Source organism: Podarcis tiliguerta (genome assembly GCF_965153285.1).
Source record: "Podarcis tiliguerta genome assembly, chromosome: 7".
Taxonomy (NCBI): Eukaryota; Metazoa; Chordata; class Lepidosauria; order Squamata; family Lacertidae; genus Podarcis; species Podarcis tiliguerta.
The window spans coordinates 76,232,388-76,250,879 of NC_139540.1; the positions used below are offsets into that span (position 1 = coordinate 76,232,388).

Below are 18,492 nucleotides of genomic sequence, written 5' to 3' on the forward strand. Positions count from 1 at the left end.
GGATGGGCTGTCTCTGGAGAACATATGTTCAAGCAGATAGAGCCCGCCGCCATTATGCCCCCATCGCAGGGGAGAGCAACGACAACCTCTAGGCGTACTGCCAAAGCCTCCCCTCAAAACAACCCCTTTAATGAGGAACCTATCACCGCCGCAAAGAGAAGGGGGGCATGGGTCTACATGCCGAACCCCATTTAGAGAAGATAGACTAAAGGATTCTGCACAAGGTCTGATACCGCCAAAGTTGTGACGTTTTGCTACAGGAAAGGCAAACCTGTCAATGCAGGAGAATTCCTTTCCAGCCCTTCAACAGCGACCCTGACATAGCAGCACCTGCGTACCTGTAGAGAAACGGTTAACCTGCAAAAGAAGTACTACCTGAGGGTGGGTAGGGTGGGAGAAGCTCTGGAGCCAAGTGACCATTCCCAGGTGAGACCCTCCCCCTATTGTGTGGGCAGGGTGGTCCCTCCCCCTACCTGGCCTGATCACCTTGGCAACGCCTCCCCAGGTGGGATTGGGCAACTGGCTGAGGTAGGCGGAGACCTCCAGGTATCCCTGAGGAAGGCGAAGCCAAGCCTGTGCTAATGGTGCCACATAGAGTCCCGGGGGCTGCGCCCGACCATGCAAAGGGTGTGCCCCCCATTTAATGTGGGGAGCGGTTATTCCGGCGATATTTGGTGACAGATTATGTATATATCAAACTTTTGAATTATTCTACCGCAGCCAGTGAAGAAGATTTAGAGACTTTGCTTGCAATTTCTGATCATTTCTATTAGTCTATAAATAGTGTTTAGTGCCATTGTTATTGGCCATCGTGTTGTGTTATTTTGTTCAGCTGCTGCAATGCCAGCAAGAAGGGGGCATTCTGGTGCATGGGGGGGGGGAATGCCTTGCAGAGTTGGGGGGGGGATTTTGGAGATAGCAGAAGAAGCGGGGAACATCCCTGTTTTGTCTCCAGTGGCAAAATGAGATGGGCTGCCCCTAGTGGGGTACAAATCTAATAATAAACATAAATAAATAAGTTGGGTGTTAGATCAGATAAAAGACCCATCTTCTCCAGCATTCTGCTTCTACCAGATGCCAGCCAGATCCTCTGGGAAGCTTGCATGAAAGCTTGATTCCAGCATCTGGTATTTGATGCCTATAAACATAGACACTCCCTTTAGCTACAGTATTGTGGCTTATTATAACCACTGACATAGGGACGCGGGTGGCGCTGTGGGTAAAACCTCAACACCTAGGACTTGCCGATCGCATGGTCAGCGGTTCGAATCCCCGCGGCGGGGTGCGCTCCTGTCATTCAGTCCCAGCGCCTGCCAACCTAGCAGTTCGAAAGCACCCCCGGGTGCAAGTAGATAAATAGGGACCGCTTACCAGCGGGAAGGTAAACGGTGTTTCCGTGTGCGGCTCTGGCTCGCCAGAGCAGCGATGTCACGCTGGCCACGTGACCCGGAAGTGTCTGCGGACAGCGCTGGCTCCCGGCCTATAGAGTGAGATGAGCGCACAACCCTAGAGTCTGTCAAGACTGGCCCGTACGGGCAGGGGTACCTTTACCTTTACCTATAACCACTGATAGAGCTATGCTCCATAGATGTTTCTAAATAATAATAATAATAATAATAATAGTTATTAAATTTATTGCTATTTAATAGTGACACAAGACTTCATATTTTTTTTCAGTTTACATCCCACTCTTCCTATGAAAGGAGCCCAGGGCACTCCATTGCAATTTGATTTTCTTTCAAATAGTCATCTGTTTTATATACCTCCATTACCGCATCTTGTTTTGGCCCTAATCTTTGTAAAAGCTGTTGATGCTAGCAGTTATCTCCAGCACATTTTGTGGCTTGGTACCAACCAGCGTACTTGCTATGAAATTCCATTCATCCCTGAAATAGCTGCTTTAAAATTCTCTTCCTTTTACATTAGAGCTCCTTGCCCTGTTACTCTGTTTTGTAACTGCTCTGTGTTGTCGCTTTTACATTTCCATGATCATTTTTCTCTTTCCATACCCTTTCCCTATGTGCTCTATTGAGAAAAACAGAGTCTTTTTAAGCTATGCAATCTTTCAGTCTTCAACATGATCTTGAAATGAGGACACGAGTAGCATATGTCTGTTGGTTCTCCTTCAAAGGTAAGAACAATAATTGAAAAGCTTACTCTGAATCCAAACAAGGTTTGTCATTCCTTTACTTATTTGATTGTTATGCATCTATGTACTCTATAATAAAGGCAAATACTGAAAATACTGAAATACAGTGGTACCTCGGGTTACAGACGCTTCAGGTTACATACGCTTCAGGTTACAGACTCCGCTAACCCAGAAATAGTATCTCGGGTTAAGAACTTTGCTTCAGGATGAGAACAGAAATCGCGCAGTGGCGGCACAGCGGCAGCGGGAGGCCCCATTAGCTAAAGTGGTGCTTCAGGTTAAGAACGGACCTCCGGAACTAATTAAGTACTTAACCCGAGGTACCACTGTAAAGGCAGGGAAGACGTGAAATATGTGAAATAGTAATTATTAAAAAATAGATACCAGCACTATGCAAGTTCTCCAAGATGTGCTTTAGGGCCCAGAAATGTTACCAAAATGATTTGGGCTCATATTGAGTACTCCCCTCCTTTTTTTAAAAAAGAAAGGCATTGTATGTGATTGAGCTGATAGATCATGGGTCAGCAAATTTTTTCAGCAGCAGGTCAGTCCACTGTGACCTTGTGGGGGACTGGACTATCTTTTTTTTTGTGGGGGGGGAATGAATGAATTCCTATACCCCACAAATAACCCAGAAATGCATTTTAAATAAAAGGACACATTCTACTCATGTAAAAACACACTTATTCCTGGACTGTCCGTGGGCCGGATTAAGAAGGTAAGTGGGCCGGATCCAGCCCACAGGCCTTAGTTTCCCTACCCATGTGATAGATCATGTCATACAAAATTGTGTCCTTCTTTCATCAGAATTGGACCCTCATCACACAGCATATCTCTGGCTTAGTGAAAGGCTGGGAAACTACAGAAGAGCCATGAAATGGACTTGGGTCCTCTCACATACAAAGGCATGTGCTCTGTTATTAAGCTACAGTAATTATTATTAATTTTATTTATTTATTTATACCCCGCCCATCTGGCTGGGCTTTCCCAGTCACTCTGAGCAGCTTCCAACAAAATATTAAAATACAGTAATGCATCAAACATTAAAAGCTTCCCTGAACAGGGCTGCCTTCAGATGTCTTCTAAAAGTCTGGTAGTTGTTGTTCTCTTTGACATCTGCCGGGAGGCCATTCCACAGGGCAAGAGCCACTACTAAGAAGGCCCTCTGCCCGGCTCCCTGTAACTTGGCTTCTCGCAGTGAGGGAACCGCCAGAAGGCCTTCGGCGCTGGACCTCAGTGTCCGGGTAGAACGATGGGGGTGGAGACACTCCTTCGGATATACTGGACTGAGGCCGTTTAGGGCTTTAAAGGTCAGCACCAACACTTTGAATTGCGCTCATAAACGAGCTAAGGCTCTTTCCTGATGCAGAGGGCATAAGGCAATTTTTCCCCACCTGGTGGTCTCCAGATGCTTTCTACTTACAATGCCGCAGACACCATGTCCCCTTGTCAGAGGTTAATGAGAGTTGTGGCCCCAAACAGCTGAAGGGAACTAGGCTGCAAAATGCTGACACTCCATTTAAGGAACTCTTTAACAACTTGCCATAAAATGAGATTCTTTAATACAGAGCCAGTCCAATGTCTCCTATAACTCCCATAATGTGGGCAGCAATTCTTCTGGTTCTGCTAAGGAACCATTCCTTGGTATGATCTATTGGAATTACAGCATTGTGACATCAAAGACTGGCTCCACAGTGATATGTCTTAACTGGGTGGCAGACACATAGTCCTCTGAGAGGAATCCCTTAAGTTTTACCAATAATTGCTATTATTTCATATATCCCTTCCATTGCGAGTGTAGGTCCCCAGGCCACCCCTCAAATAACTTCACACATAACACGTAATTTAGTTTTGGTTTTGGGGCACTATTTTGGCCACAACTTTATTAAAATACAAAATCAGTGAGTGGTTGTTTAGACATTGGTTATGACTATCTGTCCCCCCGCCTGGGACAGAACTGGCATCCCGAGGTCCGATCGGTAGCCAGTAGAAGAGAAAGTCAAACTGGGGGGTCACCTGAGCTAAGCGTCGGACCCACGCCGCTCTCCCCAGCAGCTCCCCGAAAGCTTGCCTTCCTATGACAAGGATTGCCCGGTCCTATGACAAGGATTCCCATGACAGGGATTGGGCGGCCCTGGTCCCATGACAGGGATTGGACGAAATCATGGCAAGCCCCAGGATTCCTTTAACAGAATTCCCTTCAGCGCAATAGGAGGGGCAGGCAACGCCTGTTCAGACCCCTCCACCACCAGCATATTATAACCAATGCCTAACTGCAACCTTACAAATTGTGACGAATTGCTGAGTAATAGGCAAAAACCAAATGGCACAGCCAATCACCAAATGGCAAAATTCCTACTAGGCCCCTGCACCAAGGCAGACGGCCCCATGACAGGCAAAGCAAGGTCAACCGGAAAAGAGGGCGGGTGGGCGGGTGATCCGATGCACTCTGCAAAGAGAAAGAGAAACCAGAGTGCACCAATATTTAAAGACTATGGTCCCACCCACTCAATTTGCAACATATAATTTGCCCCAGCAACCCGGTTATCCAATCACAAATGCCAGGCAATAACTATTAACCAGCCTGGCAACAAGAGGCCTGGCCCGGTGGCCCACAACGCAACACGTGCTCTCATTTATTGGAGAACACGCTTTATCTCACTACCTCCATTGCCACTAATGCAAACCAGGAACACAAATGTTAGTTTGAAAAGAATTTCCCAGGGCAAAACTCCTATGTGTCCCTCTGCAAATAAAGAATAATCCCCTTTCATCCAGGAAACGGACTATCCAAAGAAGCTGTGTGTTTGTTGTGTGGAACTGCAAAATAACATACCTTTAATTGTGTTTGGACCATACGTCTTAGCAATTAAAGCCAGCTGTTCCCTCAATTTACTCACCAAATAATAAGTCCCCCAAGATTTTACCAGAAACTGTTTGCATAACTTGGAAAACAGAGCTCAGCTGTTGCATAAATGGCAGGTCACACTCCCCCCCCCAACTGTATAATTAAATTATTCTTCATGCCTTCACAGGGATGCAGTTATTGATTATTTAGAGCTCAATCTTCCTTCTCCCTGTGAAACTGAGGACCAGTTTATATATTCAACAGAATGAAGTGATGAAATTTCTCCTGGATCACATACCACAATAGACTGAAAGCAAGGGATCACATGTCTCGATGCTCTTCCCAAATACTACCTTGCTCATATGGAACTGGGATGTCAGGGAGAAGGGCCAGCCTAGTCTTCTCCCTCACATGCTATGTGCAGGTAGCCCTTTAGTTGGGGGAGCATTCAGATTCTGAAGAGGTACAGGTCAGGCAGTGCCAGCCACTGAGGTGATTCACTAAGGAAAATATAAGCCAACACTTCATAGAAGCAGAGAAAGGCTGCAGTGTTTTGGGTGGAAATGCAGGTGTTTAGCTGCATACCTCCATATGGACATCCCACCATAACCACCAACATTTCTCTGATGAAAATAGAGATGTCCCCTCCAGCATTTCTCCAAGGAAAATAGGGACATCCTACCTGTACGCCAGCTCCCTTGGCCAGTAAAGCGAGATGAGCACTGCAACCCCAGAGTCTGCCGCGACTGGATCTAACGGTCAGGGGTCCCTTTACCCTTTACCTTTTACCATACCCTCCAACATTTCTCCGATGAAAATAGGGATGTCCTACCATACTCTCCAATGTTTCTCTGATGAAAATAGGGACATCCTACCATACCCTCTGTAATGGCTTGGGTCTCTCCCACAGACGCGAGACAACTCCGGCGGTAATTATCTGAGATTTATTGCTCAAACACGCAAATCATTTTGGAGCTCACTCACTCAGCGTCTTCTCCCAAGTTTGCTGTTGCCAAGTCTGAGCTCCGCCTCTTCCTCCTCCAGCAATAAAGCCCCCACTTTCGCTTTCTTTCACTTTCCCGCCTCTCACAAACTCTTACAAGCCTATGCGTTTTTGGAGAGGCTATTTCCGGTGTCCCTGAGTCTGAGCCTGAGCTTGAACTGACAGTTTGTGTTTTGCCGCTTGGACTCCCCCCTTCCTGCTCTTTGTTCTCAGAGATCAGGTTTCTACTGCAGCTTGACTGTTCCTCCCCCATTCCGCATTCCAGCCTAATCTCTTCTCCTTGCCTCTCAGCATTTCTCAGCCTCTGTCAGCTGCGTCTTGTCTCTGACACCCTCCAAAATTTCTCTTCATAAAATAGGGAAATCCTACCATACCCTCCATCATATCTCTGATGAAAATAGGGGCATCCTAAGGAAAAGTGAGACATTCCAGGATCACATCAGAAACCAGGTGTTAGGAATGAGCCAGCTCCCAGTGAAGGTTTGCAGCCAACTGCAGGAAGCAGCCAGGAACAGAGAGGCTTAGACGTTAGGCGGGGGGAGCTGGCAGCTGCAGACTTTCTGACCTTGATGGGCAGGATGATAAGGCAGTAGCTGAGAGCAGGCTAGAACACAGCCAAAGCTCACAGGATGCTCAAACAGGAGCAAAAAAACACACAGAAGTATGTCAGAATAGGAAGGGGCTGGAGCTAATCCAATAAGTCTGAAGAGTAGGAGAATGGGAAGGCTGCTAGATAGGAAGCAAAACAAGAGATGCAAGGGGTGACAGTTCAATATATTCTGTAGAAGAATATCTTGAAGAAGTCTTCAGAAGGGTCATCCTGAGTAATGATGCCAGAGGCTTTGTTAGAGCCATCCAGAGCTATCTGTTCGTTTTCCCAATAAATCCTCCTTTTTAATTACCTACGCTTACTGTGTTATCAAGCTGGGAACCTGGACTCCTGACAGACGGCTTCTGTAAATTTGGGACTGTCCCTGGAAAATAGCGATACTTGGAGGGTCTGCGCTGAATGGGTATTGTCTTGGTGACATCAACAAGCTGCACTGCAAAAAGCCCTCATCCTGCAATTCTGCGCTTGCATGGCGTTGGGAGCAGTGGCGGAGGAACCCTCTCCGGCACCCGGGGCAGGACGCCAAGGGGCAGGGCGAACAACCTAGCGGCGCACACGCAACATCCGTATGGACCTTGCACGAGCGGTGGCCCATACAGTCTCCGTGCGAGGGGCAGCCTGTACGGACACCCATATGGATGGCGTGTGCAAGCGGCAGCCTGTACAGACTGCGCACGCACGGCAGACCATATGAACTGTGCATGCATGGCAGCCCGTACAGCCACTGTACAAGAAACAGCCCGTACAGACACTGTGTGAGAGGCAGCAGTACGGACACCCATACGGACGGCACATGAGAGCGGCAGCGCGTACAGACGCCACGCGAGCGTCACCCATACTAACTTAGCACATGGCCTTGGCTGCTCTACAGCTGGGGGGCAGCGGGCCATCTTGTCACCCCGTCAAGTGGTGCCCGGGGCAGACTGCCCCCTCTGCCCCCCCTTCGTATGCCCCTGGTTGGGACTTGCACCCCAACCACTACTGTATCCTCTCAATGTAGCAAGGAAACAGCTAGCTGATCTTCCCTCTTCTCTGCATCCCCAGCCTCTGGGCACTCCATCCTATTCCGTAGTGGACAGTGTGTTCACTTCACAAACTGCTCTGTCTGCAGAGTGCTTTCTTTATTACTTGATTCTGCTGATAGTATAAACTGACCCTGAGTAAATTTATTGCAGGCAAATGTCTGGTTCTTTGGTTTCAGGGAGACTTCTAATAAAATAACATCTTATACTGAATTGCACAAAGGCTGGCAAAGCCCTCTGGTTTCTCTCTTTAGATATTTTCATGCCTAATAATAATTTCATTGGTTTGCTTCATATGGTTAGGGCTCAGATAATGCAGAGAAAATAATTCACAAGAGACCGAAATGATGGATTAGCAAGGGATGTGAGCCACCACTGATAAAGACAAGAAATATTGGCAAAGAAATACAAAATCCATCATACTAATTCAGTTGAATTAAATGTATCTACACTCTTCAGCCCTCGCCAAAATAAAGGAATGCAGTTTTTTAACAGTGGGGGGAAAAAAACCCTGCTGCTCTTTGTTTGCATTAAAACTGAGAATTTTAATGAAAATTAAAGCCGTACACTAATTAATGGTGAAGAGCATGATGTAGTCAAATTGAAGCCCCTTTAAATCCCACAGAGATTCAACAGGAGAGTTAAACAGCAATAGGACAAAATCAATGGGATGGAAATGTTTTACTGTTAAGTACCCTCCCCCGACACTTGTTTCTGTTGAGTCTACAACAGGAATAACTCAATGGACTGGCATCCATGTCAATCTCTTCCAGGAGAGATGGCTATAAAACTTTGGTGGTTAAGTGGGATGGTTTTTACATATTGGGGCCAACCAAAAGTAAGACAACACAATCGGTAACGGTAAACATGTTGCATTTCTCTGAACAACGCAAATGAATGCAAGATCCAGTGTTTTAATACAACAAAAGTGGAGGAGAGGGAGATTTTGCACTCAGGCCCTACTTGCAGAGGCACCTTGTCGGCCACTGCAAGAAAAGGATGCTGGGTGAATTGGGCCATTCGCTGGCTGATCCAGCAGGACTATACCCTCCAATATCTGGGTAATCCAAATCAGCAAGATCCGTTTTTGATTCCAAGCTCCCACCAGAGCCAGCAGACTCACACCAGAGTGCCGAACCAAAAAACGGGACATTCTGGGATCCAATCAGAAGCTGAGATGCCTTCTGTAATTTCAGTATGTCCCACTTATATCAGGATGGTTGAGCAGTATGCAGGACTCTTATGTGATATTATCTTTTTTATTATACTAATTTAACACTTGGAGTAGGGCTACTGCTGGACTGTGTATGTTTTCTCACTGGCTTTGCTACACATGCCAATACTGCTACTCCTCTGGAACTAAGCTATTAATGAATAGTGTGGTGTTATTCTCCCTTAACACACAACCCTTTACTGTTTGTTGCACTTATTTGTGTTTCTTACCAAAAGCAAGAAGAGAGGGACAAACTGTTTCTTGAAAAATATGCTTTTGAATTAGGAGTTCCCTATCTCATGAAGCTATCGTGCCCACTCAGTTCATTGATTTATCTACCTCAGTATTTTCTATATTGAATAAGGTAAAAGGTAAAGGACCCCTGGACGGTTAAGTCCAGTCAAAGGTGACTATGGGGTTGCGGTGCTCATCTCGCTTTCAGACCAAGGGAGCCGGTGTTTGTCCACAGGCAGCTTTCCAGGTCATGTGGCCAGCTTCTGGTGCAACGGAAGACCATTACGGAAACCAGAGCGCACGGAAATGTCATTTACCTTCCCGCTGCAGTGGTACCTATTTATCTACTTGCACTGGCATGCTTTCAAACTGCTAGATTGGCAGGAGCTGGGACAGAGCAACAGGAGCTCACCCTGTCACGGGGATTCGAACCACTGATCTTCTGATTGGCAAGCCCAAGAGGTTCAGTGGTTTAGACTGTAGCACCCTGCTTGTGGTTAACGCTTAGCTGGAATGAAATATTCAACGCAGCAATAGAGAAATTAAAATAATAATTTATTTGTCAGACAAATAAATGATTGGCACAGTGGTATATTTACCAAAAGCTCTGCACACCCCAGCCCTGGTGACCAGCACTTATATTCCCTCAGCCCAGCCTCCTTACTCCTCCTTTGGCTGCCTCTGTCCAATCAGCCTGGTTGAAATTCCTATTGGCTGTCTGATAGAACCAATCATAAAAGATACACCCATTTCCTATTACCTTTTATGGGAGACAAAGAGCTATATTTCCTTCTATCATATATCTTACATTTGCCTTGACAAGGCATCTTAATTATCAGATCACCCTATGCCCTTTGCTCTTCTGCTCTTGGCTCTTCTGCCCTTGGCAACAGGGGCAGATGGCTAAAACAGATGGCTCATGGTTTTAAATCTTGTCATATAAACAGAGGTCTTGGGTTCACCTTCTCACACACCATCAATGAAATAAGAATCTAACATAAGAATCTAACATCTCTTACTTTCTAGATTCTTTGTATAGTTACATTAAAGTCAGTACATATATATATATATAACATAGATTGATTTTTGGAAGAAACGATGAGTAAAAAACAGTTTCCAAAGTGACCTAAAAAACAACCTCAGAGCAGTCTCTCTTCCTCACCAGGCTGCAGCTGTTGTTGCTTTTAGCTCTTTGCTCCTTTAACCTTCTCAGGATATCTTAAACCTTGGGAAGATATCCTGAGTTTGAGTAATTACCAACTCTAATTAATGTTTTTGCAGCTTGGATTGTATTCTGTAATCTGTATGACCTTTGTTCCCAGCTTTTGCTCCTTTTTACAACTTTGAAGTACTGCAACAAATCAATGAGGGGCCCTGTTCAGAAAAATAAATATCTGCCAAGGCTAAACATCTGCCAAGGCTGGAGCAAGCATCTGAAGCAAGCATCTACAGATATATTTTTAAGCTTATTTAAAATACAGATCTTTGATCAGATGCCTCAAGACCACAGTGCCACTCGCTGTTCCCTCGGGTTTCAAACAGAAGCCTCTCCCTGCCAGGTGTTACTTATCAGGGATTTTCAAAAGTGCAGCATCTGTGTCAACAGTTCTACTCTGTAGTGCAGCAAGGCAAGGCCCAACCAAGGGGTAAGACAAGGCAAAGCAAAAAAAGATTCAGCCTGTGCTCTTGGGAACAAAAAGAGCTCTGAAGCTGCTCTAACAAGGAACAAGTTGGACTGCACACTAATACAATAGCAACTAATTAACGATGACAACAGCAACATTTTTGTTTTAGGTTTGTCTTTCTTAAAAAGAACTAACAAAAATCATACTGCAACTCTGTGCATGTTTACTCAAAGGACGCCATAAGGACTTCAATGGAACTTCCTTCTAAGCAGTGCTTTTTTTAAAAGAAAAGAAAAAGATGTTTAGGGTTACTCTCATTTTCCTACTCCCTCAATAAGGCCACACTTAGATTCACAAAATGTTTAGGGGTATGCGTACCTCTGCGTCCCCCCAGAAAAAAATCACTGCTTCTAAGTAAAGTGTGCATCGAATGGCAGCCCAAATCAAAATCAAGTTATCTGATTTTGGAACAGTAGTCCCAGTCAGGGAACAATTATGTGCTAGTTTCTGACGATGTTTCCATTACTGTCTGCTAAATATTGTCAGGGGACCACCGTGATGAAAAATAGGCCTGATTTAATACACTGCATATACTAAAATGAATAATTGAGTATACATATTAGGTACTTAACTGCTTGGTACTTTGCTTGATTAAGGACACATCTGTACTGGGAGCTACCCATGTTTCCTTGCAGTGCTTTTGTGCTGAACAATGGCTGAGATCCAAAGCACCACTTTAAGGCATGGCGGAGGCTCACAAGTGCCTGGTGGGATTTGAGCGGCCTTCTCTCTCTGGGAGCAACACACCATGCCATAAAATACTTTGGTGAAAAAAAACTACGTTCCAACAGCAGTTTTCAAGGTAGTGTGATGATTTGCTGGGGGGAGAGTTTAAGGGGGGTTAAGCAGACCCCTTAAGTGTCCGGTTTTAATCGGAACAGCAGGAATTGACAGAAGCCACCCCAATCCCAAATGCCGGGTCTATGGGGGGGGGCGTGTTGTCGCAGTAAGCATCATTACACAATAGATGAAACATGCATGAACAGTTTTTCAAATTTTCCTTCTCTTTATGCTCCCATCGCCCCCTTATTTTTATTCAGTGGCCCCCATTGCACCTGACGCCCCACCCCCAGATTGTTCCACCCCCCCCCCAAGTGGGCTGTATTTCCCACTTTGGAAAAGATTGTTTTTACAGTATTCTTTTTGAGATGCAGAGATTCGAACTGTACGCAGTATTCCAAGTGTAAGGTCAAAGATAAAGGACCCCTGGACAGTTAAGTCCAGTCAAAGGTGACAATGGGGTTGCGGCGCTCATCTCACTTTCAGGCTGAGGGAGCCGGCTTTTGTCCACATACAGCTTTCCGGGTTATGTGGCCAGCATGACGAAATCGCTTCTGGCACAACGGAACACCGTGATGGAAACCAGAGCACGCGGAAACACTGTTTACCTTCCCACCACAGTGGTACCTATTTATCTACATGCACTGGCATGCTTTCGAACTTCTAGGTTGGACACACCCACCACGGCTGGCAGGCCAATGGTATAGCTCCTCCCCACTGGGAGTTGGATACTGATTTGGGAGATTCAGGGCAGACAAATAAGAAGTTCTTCACTCAGCAGATAGTTAAACAATGGAACTCACTGCCCCAGTATGTAGTGATGGACACCTACATGGGTGGCTTATCACAGAGGATAAGGCTATCAGTGGTTAGCAGTTATGAGGACTAGTATGTATTGCCTCCATTATCAAAGACTGCATGTCCCTGAATATACCAGCTTCAGGAGATCATGTGTGAGTGATAGAGAACTATTGTGCTTCTGTCCTGCTTATGGACCTCTCGTTGGTCTGATCTGGAAGGGCTCTTATGTTCTGTATTAGGAATTCAGACTATGAACTCGTGTGTCTCCTGGCAGCACGGGATTCAAAGGTTGCAGCGTCTATGGAATCAGGACTGGATTGAAAATGTAATAAATACATAGTAATACCTCAGACAGGAAGATTTGCAATGTCTACAGTATGTCAGATCTAATAATATAAAAACTTCTCCAAACGGCAAATGTGCAGCTGCAGCAGAACTTTCCCCCAAATAGTTCTGCTTCCGCATTTCAAGATGTAAATGGAACAATCACCCCTATAAATGTATGCTATTAATTTGTAGCACATAAATTTCTGGCATACCTGTGGATAGGCGAGCTTCTTTGATCATCAGACAGTGCAATCTGGAGTCCTTGTATCATTTTAAATTGAACACCAGCTAAATGCTGGCTGTTAAATGTAACATAGGAACAAACTATAATTCTAAACTAATCCTAGTTGTAGGCTGGCCCTGAAGTTAGTATTTGGCTGAAGAGTTTCTTCTGCCTTTAATGAGTTCAAAAGAGGTACCTTCAGAGCCTGTACTTGTCTGTAAAGTAAAAAAGCATTATAATATTATGTCTGAAGCATGGAGCCCCATTACAGCGAGGGGCTTTTGTGAAGCTTCATGTCAGGTCTATAACATTTAAATCATCCCAAATTCCAGGCCCCTGTTGGGATTTACAAAACATATATTTTGGTATTTCACAAAACACAGGCACACTTGTCAGATATACCTCCAGAGGAAGGAAAAGCCAGATGGTGAAAGAGAATGCAGGCATGCCCTATTCCATAGGGGAACGCGGAAGTCCTCCAATAGACATGGCAATCTAATGTGAAAGGAAATTAATTCACAGCTCCAAAAAGGAGGATGCTCTGAGAGGGAAAAGCCATTCCCCACTCATTTTGCAACTAGATTCCACTTGTGCATGCACTGGGTAGCAGTAAAGATCTGTCCCAAGGCATAATGCAGATCACTGGATACAACTGATATTGTGCTATTGCTGTGTGCAGTTGACTTACAGGGAGAACTTGAATATGCAGCTGTTGTTGTTTAGTTGTTTAGTCATGTCTGACTCTTCATGACCCCATGGACCAGAGCATGCCAGGCATTCCTGTCTTCCGCTGCCTCCCACAGCTTGGTCAAACTCATGTTTGTAGCTTCAAGAACACTGTCCAACCATCTCGTCCTCTGTCATCCCCTTCTCCTTGTGCCCTCCATCTTTCCCAACATCAGGGTCTTTTCCAGGGAGTCTTCTCTTCTCATGAGGTGGCCAAAGTATTGGAGCCTCAGCTTCACGATCTGTCCTTCTAGTAAGCACTCAGGGCTGATTTCCTTCAGAATGGATAGGTTGGATCTTCTTGCAGTCCATGGGACTCTCAAGAGTCTCCTCCAGCAACATAATTCAAAAGCATCAATTGTTCAGCGATCAGCCTTCTTTATGGTCCAGCTCTCACTTCCATACATCACTACTGGGAAAACCATAGCTTTAGCTATACGGACCTTTGTCCATAAAAAAAAGTCTGTGGAGATACAGAGCTGGAAGGAGCTGTTCCGATGCAAAGCTCCACCAAGACTAGCTTCATTTGCAGGGCTATTTGAAATCTCTTTGCTCCTTACACAGAGCCCACCCACCTGTCAAATTTGGCCTATGAGAAGTGAAGGAGAAAAGTTCCCTAACCCTGCTCTTAATATTGCAGAGGAACAATGTGCCTCTCCTGTTGATGTTACCGAGCTTCATTTACATCTTCCTAATCACTAACCATGATGTGATTTAAGGCCACATAGAACAGTCTTTTTAACCAAAATGCTGCTGCTTCTTGGCCTTCGCCAACTCATCTTCAGTTCCCTCTGGCAGCTTTTAGAGTTGTAGGCCGCTTTGATACAAAATTCCAAGTGATATTCTGTAAGGCACACCTTTCACTCAAATTCAAACACTATCTCACTTCAAATTTAACAAGGTGATTTAAAATTCAGGGTTGGATCCTAGTACTAGAAGACTCACCGCAGTTAAAGAAAATGATTGCCTTGAGTTCAATAATATCTATTGGTCATTAGGACTGGATACAACCCTCAGTTCCATTTCTATGGTTTGGTATATTTCAAGGGGGGGGGGGAATCTCTGTGTGTTTTATGCTTCTGCTGTCAATAGCTGTTTCCAGACTTTTCTCCTTTATTATTTTATCAGACAAAAACAACTGTCTACTGGAACTGAATACTGTGTTTCTTGAGCCCACAGCTTTACAGATTTCTCATATTTTAAAACTTTTCTAGTCTAGATTATTTTCACACAACAATAATTTTTACCTTGACTGTAGTCCTTGGCACAATTATATTGCTAAAACCCCTCAGCAGTCTAAACGCTTTGAATATTTTAGTCCAGGGAATATTGGTAATCATCAAATGTTATCTCAATAAAAGTGTTGATCTCTTAAAACTGAATCTTCAGACCACATATTCCAAATGGTCTCTTTGGCTTCAATATAATTAAATCAGAGACAATTATTTGAATGATGTTCAGATGCTACTGAAGCAACATAGACAGTAGGAATCCAGGAAGGCTACCATCTAACACAGGGTTGGAACGCCTAATTCCCCAATAAGATTTTGTAAACCACCCATCCCTAAGAAATGGGCTCCAAGTATGTATTTGTCCCCTTTTCCTCTGCTTGTGATTCGAGGACCCGAACCCTGCTTGGGGAATAAAGACACGAGGACACAGTATGTAAGGTTAATGGGCAAGGAAAAGGCCACAACTTTATTGATTACAGCATGTGAGAAGGTATTGGCTTAGGCATTGGACCACGGAACTTTAGACTCCACCCACTCGTAGAGGGGTGAGTCTGAGGAGGGGTTAACCACCAGCAGGGGGAGCCTGTTGATGCTAATACAACTATAGGCTCTCTTCCTGATGTCACCGAGGGTTGTGCCATGGCCCCCCGCCACACAGGCATCGGACAGGATCCACGACCGCCGGATTCCTTTAGCGGAATACCCAAAATTGTCGGGGTAGGCGATGGCCACACCTAGCCCCCCGAAACACCAACAACACATTTCAATGCCTAACCGCCAAATACCACGAAAGTTGTGACGGTTGCTACGAGGTAGGCGAAAAAAACTAAGAGGCCAGGCCACTTTAGCCAATTGGAAAAAAAACTCCTACCAGGCCCCCTGGTTAAAGAGGGCGACCAACCAGAGGTCCATAGCAAAGTCTCAGGAAGCTAACTCTAAAAGGGAGTGGAGGGTGGGCGACTCGAAGAAAATGTGTGTGCAATGGTGGGGATGGCTGGCGCGGCCGCATTTGAGCGGCAAGCCACGCTCCCGCCGAACATCCCTACTGGATGCCCAACCGGGGAGGGGCGTGCCAGCCCTGGAGTTGAAGCAGGGGGCGAACGTCCCCGCATGACGCAGTAATCGTCTCCTGCTCACAACCCCTCCCCTCCTGGAGGAGGAGAGGCTTTTTCAAATCACATTTGCAGATTACTGTACACAAGACAGAGGGGCCAGAACAGTGCTTGCAAGCTCCCCGAAGTCCTATGCATGAAGTTGTTATCTGCCCATACAAAATGGCTGTCTCAAACATACACACCTAACTTTAACTGTGAAGTGAACGTGGCTTATACTTTGGATGAATGCTGATTTAAGGGAAAACACATCCAACGGGAGTTTTTCCTCAAGAAATTACAAGATAGATATAGACTGTGGCTATCAGCATGTGTACACTGCTTCAATGCCCGTGGTGAGAGCACACTGGAGTCAGAGGAAGTGGTGATGTGTGAGCCCCAGAGTGGATAATATAACATTTACCATAATGGGCATACTTACATTTCTATTTTGGACTATTCGACATTGCCTTCTTGAGCCTCCTTATTTCAACTGTTAACAATGATCCATTGAGAAACTCCCTGAATTCAGTAGGTCCTCATTTGCAAAAGAAAGCAATTTGCAATATGTTTGTTGCACTGTACTTTCCTGAGAGGGGGCATAATGCTTTGGAACAGACTTTGAATTGGCAACATAAAACTGATTCCATGCTTCCTAAACTGTCATGCTTCAACCACATTTGAATTTCACATATGGAGGGCCATCACTTTAAATCTGCTTGGGAAAATAAAAGTCGAAAGTCGAAAGCGCCCATCCTTTTTTTGTGCACAGAAAAACAGAAGAGCCTGAATGGATGTGTAATAAAAGGAAAGATGTCTGCAAAGAATGAACACTGTGTACTAATTCAGAATTCTCAGCCTACTTTAATGTCATTTCAATTCAATTGTCCTCTCCAGAGAAATGAATTTCATGAGATAATTGTTTCATTCTACAAGAGCCTCCTGTCAAGGGACATCTACAGTTAGCTATTCACATAAATAAATATGTATCACCGCAACACATACCAAAATCATAAAAAGTACAAAACCAATAAAACAGTTCAAGCTTAAACTTTCCTTGAACTTCAGTGATATACAAGGTGTGATCGCCCAAGGCCCCCATCCCTTCTCCTGCCCAGCCAAAAGGCACACAAGATGCCTTTAGCTAGTAAATAATAAACAGCACAAATTGAGTGTGTTGCGGCAATGATTGCCACAGCAAGTGCATTTAGAATAAAAGCCCATAAGCTTAGTGACCTGAAAACCTCCATTTGGTGACATCGTTTGTCACATTGTGATGAATAAAATAAATGTCACTAAAATAACCTTCCAGTTGCTTCTCTCTGGACTCTTACGTTTGCATTTCTTTGTAAGCCTGTTGCATAACAATAACAATTCTGTCTCAATGCACACTACATAACCACAAATCCCTGGAATATATGGTAACCTGAAATATCTTATGCAAAATATATGACAAGGGCACAAGAAACTCTGACTCAGAAATCCTCCATTGTCTCTTCCTCTAGGTTTATCTTCCAGATGAAAAGAACTGAGATAGTCACTGTGGACTCTGGATACGTCTTAGATGTGGCCAACAACAGATGCAGAAGAAGGAATTTGCTGTGTTTCAAAGTCCCTGTAAAAGCAAGATTAAATTCCCACTGTCTGTCCTATAAAATATAAATGTTGGTTTCAGGCTTCTCCATCGACTGCAGGCCCTTGGTGGCCCTAAGAAGTGGGCGAATGCGAAACAAAACTTGAATTACCTCAAGAAAGAATTCATTATGAAAGACGTATTTGTCAATGGCATTTGTAAGATCTCTGGCACATGACCAGATGGTCTTCATTCTCACTACACCACTATGAGGTGAGCACCGAGGAAAACACCTCCACAGGCTGAAACTTGTGCTTGCAGCTGCTGATTATGCCAGCCACCATTCAACTAATAACAAGTGTACAGTTGCTCGTGGAATTCAATAAAACTGGGATTGGAGTTGAATATTGTGGCCCTAATACTTCCTAACATTCTGGCATCCTTTGAACCTTCCTGTCGGCAAGCATTGTGGGCTTTTGTGGTTGTTTGAGACGTTTCAGGCATTTCACACCAACCTGCCTGCAGCAGAGGTGGAGAACCCTCAGGTCGGGGGGGGGGGCCAAGCTCCTCTGGCTGGTCCTCAGGACACCATACTGCCTCCCCAGCCACACCCCATCTCCCGAAACTGCCCACCTCACTGGCCCTACTTTGCAACCTTCTTTAAGTATTTCTGCCTGACCAGAATGTGTCCTTGAATGCATCTTACAATGGTTCTTGCTTTCCTGGAGGAGACATCTGTAGGAAGCAATTTACAGTACAAAGGGAGAACTCAATATTCATCACTCTGTCTACTTTTTCACCTTTGGCCTCACCAGAAAAGTGTCAGCCCCATGGGCTACACGACATCCCTAAACAGGGCTGCCTACAGTTGTCTTTTAAAAGTAAAATAGTTGTTTATTGCCTTGACATCTGCTGGGAGGCCATTCCACAGGGCAAGAGCCACTACCAAGAAGGCCCTCTGCCTGGTTCCCTGTA

At 45.0% G+C, this 18,492-nt stretch overlaps 1 long non-coding RNA gene across 1 annotated transcript; it reads left to right on the forward strand.

Annotated features, from left to right (window-relative positions):
• The first annotated feature begins 1,767 nt into the window (after nucleotides 1-1,767).
• Nucleotides 1,768-17,922, forward strand: LOC310681744. The gene is made up of 2 exons (XR_014513575.1): nucleotides 1,768-2,131; nucleotides 17,450-17,922. It is a non-coding gene; the product is annotated as an uncharacterized lncRNA (long non-coding RNA).
• The last annotated feature ends 570 nt before the right edge of the window (nucleotides 17,923-18,492 follow it).